This window comes from Cebus imitator, unplaced genomic scaffold, assembly GCF_001604975.1.
Source record: "Cebus imitator isolate Cc_AM_T3 unplaced genomic scaffold, Cebus_imitator-1.0 Scaffold376, whole genome shotgun sequence".
In the NCBI taxonomy this organism is placed as follows: domain Eukaryota; kingdom Metazoa; phylum Chordata; class Mammalia; order Primates; family Cebidae; genus Cebus; species Cebus imitator.
Genome location: NW_016107691.1, coordinates 523,504 through 530,169, shown reverse-complemented (window position 1 = coordinate 530,169; position 6,666 = coordinate 523,504).

Here is a 6,666-nt window from a genome sequence, read left to right as displayed (position 1 = left end):
AATGTAATCTCATATACTGAAAATATAAAAAAGAAAATATTAAGTCTGCTAAAAGCTGTTAGAGCTAATAAACAAAGTAAGATTCCCACATGCAAGTTCTACACATAAAATTTGTTGTATTTCTATGCGATTTCATTGAACACTATGAAAAAGAAATTAAGCAACCATTCTGTTTACAATAGCAACAAAAAGAACAAAATATTTTGAAGTAAACTTAACTGGGTCATTTATAAAGGACATAATAAACGGTAATTTATGAAGTATTGTGCTAAGGAAGTACAGGATTTAGACAGCGAGAACTACAAAACATTGTTTAAAAATTAAACAGGACTTTTAAATACATGGAAAGACATCCTGTGTTCTTGGATTGGAAAACAATATTTAAAGATGACTGCTATGGTTTGTGTGTCCCCCCCAGAATTCGTGTGTTGGAAATTTTGTCCCCAGTGTGATGATGTTGGAAGGTCAAGCCTTTAAGGGTGATTAGATTGTAATGTTGCTCTCATGGGACTGGTTTAATTCTCACAGGAGTCTGTGAGTTCTTCCTCTCACAGAATTGGATTAGTTACAGCAAGAGTAGGTTGTTATAAAGTGAGACTTTTCCTTGTATTTTTTTTTTTTTTGCAGGCACCCATTTCCCTTTCAGTTCTCTGCCATGTTATGATGCATTAGGAGGCCCTCATAAAAAGCCAACCAGATATGTCCACTTGACTTCGGACTTTCTACCCTTCAGAACCATGAGAAAATTCTTTTTAAAAAATAATTACCCAGTCTCAGGTATTCTGTCATAGTAACAAAAATGGACTAAAACAATGCAAATAATATTCAAAGTGATCAACAGACATGACACAATCCCTACCACAATCCTAATGACCTTTTCTTTTTTTACAGAAAATTAAAAATGCATCAAAAAATTGATATAAAATCTCAAGGAATGCTGAACAACCTAAATAATTTTAAAATAAAAGAAAAAAATGTTAGCTCACACTTTTTAGTTTTAAAACTTACTTCAAAGCTATGGCAATCAAAACAACATAATTCTGGCATAAGGACAGATATATACATTAATAGAATAGAATTGAGGCTCCAGAACTATATGCATATGTTTACGGCCAGTTGATTAGCAGTATGCCAAGACTATTGAATGAGGGAAAGAGTAGTTTCATCAACAAATGGTGCTGGGACAACTGGACACCCATATGCAGTAGAATGAGGTTGGACCCTTTCCTTCCACTATATAAAAAAAAATGGATTGGAAAACTCAATAATATCACAATAGCAATTCTACCTCAATTGACATATACATTTAATGCAACTCTTACCAAGAAACACACTCTTTCGTAGAAATTGTCTAAATGACAGGACCTAGAAAATTCAAAGATATTTCAAAAAAGAACAAAGTCAGAGGACTTACATTACACAATATCGAAACTTACTACTAAGCCACGGTAATCAAGAGAGTGTGTTGTTGGCACAAGAACAGGAATTTAGACCAATGGAAGCAAATTAAATTTTCAGAAACAAATTCTCACATTTACCTCTTCAACAAAGATCCCAAGACAGTTTGACAAGGAAAAGAATAGCTTTTTAAATAACCGAACTTGTGACAACTATATACCCCAATACAAACAAAATGAAAAAAACAAAAAACAAAAAGCCATAGACACTTACTTCACTTCATACAAAAAAATTAACTTAAAGAGCATACTAGGCTTAAATTTAAGACCTAAAACTACAAAATTTCTATAATGAAGCGTATGAGAAAATCTTTCTATTTGGGGGTAAGGCAGTGATTTCTTAGCTACAACACCAAAGACATAAGAAAAATAATGTGTGAATTTGCATTTTATCAAATTTGGCATTTGAACATAAAAAACATTATTAAGAAAGTGAAACAAACCAGAATTAGAGGAAAATATTTGCAAATCGTATATTCATTAAATCATTTTATCCAGAATAGATGAAGAACTAAAATATCCTAATAATAAGAATACAAACAACACAATTGACCACTTAAAGATTTTAATAGCAGTTTCACTGAAGAAAATAACCAAATGGCTAGTAAGCACATGAAAAGGTACTAAACATCATTAATCATAATGGAGATGCAAAATAAAACCATGATAAAATACCAATGTACACCCTCTGGAATGTCTACCATCAAAAAAACCTAGACTATATCAATTGTTGCCATAGATGGAGAAACTGGAACCCTAATGCATTGCTGATAAGAATGCAAAATTATACACCCACTTTGGAAGGCAGTATGGAAGTTTGTGTAAAGTTTACTATAGACTTATCATGTGACTGAACAATCCCACTCATAAAACTCTACCCAAGAGAAATAAAAACATGTGCTCAAAGACATATACAGCGATGTTCATAACAACATTGTTCATAACAGCTCCAAACTGGCAACATGGCAAGTGCCTATCAACTGGTGAATGGACAAAAGCAATGTAGTTTACCCATGCACTAAAATGCTTTTTGGCAACTTAAAAACAAGCTGCTAATATGTACTATAATATGGATAAACCTCACTAACATTATGCTGAATGAAAGAAACAAGACACAAAAGCTGCAGATGTATTATTCCATGTGACTAGGATATTAAATTAAAAAGTAAGAGTTTTACAAACAGAAGGCTGATCAGTGGCTGTCTAGAGCTTTGGGTAAGAGCTAAGATTAACACTAAACAACACGAGAAAACAGAGAGATGAAAATAATTTAAAACTGAACAGTAGTGATAGCAGCATAACTGTAAATCTAATAAAATAATATTGAATTGTTACACTTAAAACGGGTGAATTTTATAGTTTGTAAATTAAATCTCAAAAAAACTGTACAAAGATAACAAGAGGATATTATGAATAAATTTATGCCAACAAATTCGGCAAATTCCCTCAAAATAGACCTTACCAAAAACTAACAGAAGATGAAATGATATAAAAAAACTAAATATCCCTAAATCTGTCTTAAAAATTAAACCACCAAAAACTGTTCTATGGAGAAAATCCAGGCCCAGATGATTTTTATTGTGAATCCTATCAAAACCTTAAAGAATGATATTTATACACTTTCCTATAATAGAGGATGAAGACATAGATCCAAAAACTTTATGAAATCAACATAACTTGAATACCAAGCTGCAAAGACATTACAAATAAATGAAAATAACAGATAAATATCTGTTATAAATATACATACAGAACTCTTTAACAAAATTTTAGCAAATCAAATCCAGCAAAATATAGAGGTTAGTATATCATGACAAGTATGGTTTATCCTGAAAATGCAAGGTTCATTTAACATTAGAAAATCAACCATTTATTCAATACACTGAGAACAAAGAAGAAAACTATATAATCTCAATGGATGAAGACAGACACTTGACAAAAGTTAACACCAATTCATTAGAAATAGAAATAGAAGGGAACTTCCTCAATTTTATAAATTGGTTATCTATAATGAACCTACAGCTAACATCTTATTCATTGGTGAAATATAGGATAGTTTGCCATTAATATTGAGAACAAGGCAAAGATATTTGTGCTCACAACTACAATTCAACACTGCCTTGGAGGTTCTATTTCAATAAAGCAAGATAAAATACACAAGTCATAAACATTGAGAAGGAAGACACAAAATTGTCTTTATTTGCAGATGATATGATTATTTACATATAAAATCCTAAGGGATTGTACAAAATATCTAATAGAACTAATAGACGAATTTCACAACATCATAGGACACAAGGTCACTACACACACACACACACACACACACAATTGCATTTTAAAACTCTATCTTGAGATAATAGCAGGTGTGAATGAAAGTGTAAGAAATAAAATGGGAAAATTCAATGTATATTTTACCAATGTTTCCACATCGTAACTTCTTTCAAATCTATAGAACAATATTAAAATCAGAATATTGACATTGATGCAAAACAGTTCCATCTCCACAAGAACCATTCATATTGCTCCTTCATAGCCATGCTCAACTTTCATCCTAGGTTTCCCATTCTTCATCCCTGGCAACCACTCATTGTTCTCCATTACTATAATTCTGCCATTTCAAGAGTGTTTTATAAATGAAATCATACAATGTGGGGCTTTTCATGATTGGCTTATTTCACTCAGCATAATTCCCTATATATTCATCCAAACAGTTACAGTATCAATAATTATTTCTTTGTATTGCTGAGTAGTATTCCATGGTATACAGGTACCTTGAATTGTTTATCCATTCATTCATTAATGAACATTTGTGCTGTTTCCATTTTTTGTATGTCATAAATAAAGCATGTTGGGCATCACTAATCTGAAAATCTGGAATCTGAAATTCTCCAAAATCGAAAACTGTTTGAACACCAACATGATGCCACAAGTGGAAAACTCCACATCTGACACCTTTGCTTCCTGATTGTTCAGTGTATATAAATTTTGTTTCATGTACAAAACTATTTAAAATATTATATAAAATTATTTTCAGCCTACATGTATAAGGTGTATATAAAACAGAAATAATTTTATAAAGATATGTCACTATGTATATACAAATATTTCAAAATCTGAAAAATATGAAATCTGAAAAACTACTGGTCCCAAGCATTTTGGATAACAAATACTCAATCTGTATATTCATATGTTTAGGTTTTTGTGTGAATATAACTTTTTGTTTATCTGGGATAAATGCCCCAAAATGCAATTGTTGGTTGTATGATAGTTGCATGTTTCGTTTTAGAAAAAATTGCTCTTTTGCCATAGTTGCTAGGCCCTTTGACATTCCGAACCCTTACCAATGTACGAGTCATGGGGTTGCTCTGCATTTTCATCACCAGTTTGAGTTGTCACTATTTTTTATTCTGGCCATTCTGATAGGTGTGAAATGGTTTGCATTTGTGTCTCCCAAATGATTAACATAGTATTAACATAGGTTAACATCTTTAAAAGTGTTTATTTGCCATCTCTATATTTTCTTTGGTGAAATATGTGTTCATGCCTTTCACACATTTTATAATTAGATGGATTTTTTTTCACTGTCGTGTTTTGTGTTTTTCTTTTTATTTTAGGTGCTAGTTCTTCCTTAGATGGATATGTGGTTTACAAATGGTTTCTTTCAGACTGTACCTCGTTTTTTCACCCCCTTAACAGTGATTTTTGCAGAAGGAATTTCAAAATACTGATGATATCCGATTTATCCATTTTTCTTCTGTGAATCATGTTTTTGGCAACAATTTTTAGAACAACTTTTCTAACTCTAGATCTTGAAGATTTTTCCCTATATTTTTTCTAAAAGTTTTGTATCTTTATATTCAATGTTTATATCCATGATCTATTTTTAGTTAATTTTTGTACAAGTTGTGAGGTTTAGGTCCAGTTTCATTATTTTTGGCTGTGGATGTCCAGTTGTGCCAATACCACTTAATGAAAAGGGTATTCTTCCTTTATTAAACTACCTTCATACCTTTGTCAAAAATCAGTTGGTATATTTACATAGGTCTATTTCTGGGTTCTCTATTTTGTTCCATGGACCTATTTGCCTATCCCCCTGCAATTTATCAATGTCACAGAATACAATATTACCACATAAAAAAACAAGCTGTATTTTTACCACGTATCCTCAAAATCTTTGGAAAATGAAATTAAACAGCTATTCTATAAATCATTCTGTTATAAAGACGCATGCGCACGTATGTTTATTGCAGCATCGTTCACAATAGCAAAGACTTGGAACCAACACAAATGCCCATCAAGGATAGACTAGATAAAGAAAATGTGGCACATATACACCATGGAATACTATGCAGCCATAAAAAAGATGAGTTCATATCCTTTGCAGGGACATGGATGAAACTGGAAACCATCATTCTCAGCAAACTGACACAAAAACAGAAAACCAAACACTGCATGTTCTCACTCATAAGTGGGTGTTGAACAATGAGAACACACAGACACAGGGAGAGGAACATCACACACTGGGGCCTGGGGGGTGGGGGGCTAGGGAAGGAATAGCAGGGGATCAGGGGATTGGGGAGGGATAGCATTAGGAGAAATACTTAATGTAGATGACAGGGCGATGGATGCAGCAAACCACTACCATGGCATGTATATACCTATGTAACAAACCTGCAAGATCTGCACATGTACCCCAGAATCTAAAGTATAATAAATTTTATAAAATAGCTTCAAAGTAATTTAATAAAGACATGCAAGTCCTCTACACTGAAAAGGACAAATATTCTTAAGAAAAATCAAAGAAATGCAAAATAAATGGGGTAGATATTTCATATTCATCATTTAGGAAATTCTGTTGAGAAATCATTTCCCCCAAATTCATCTATATGTTCAACAAAATCACAATCAAAATAGCAGCAGCTTTATTAATAAAAAATTTAAAAAGCTGATTATAACATTAACACGAAAATTCAAAAGACTTAGAAAAAACAAAGCAATGTTGAGAAAGAACATAGTTGAAGGACATACATCACTTGATGTGAACAATTAATATTAAGGTAAGTAATCAAGAGAGTGGGACGCTCACCTAAGGAATGACAGCTATATTATTAGACAGAGCAGTCAGAAAAAGTAGACCAAAACATATAGTCATGTGATTTGTGACAAAGGTATGAAAGTAATTCAGTAGGAAAAGGAAATATTTTTA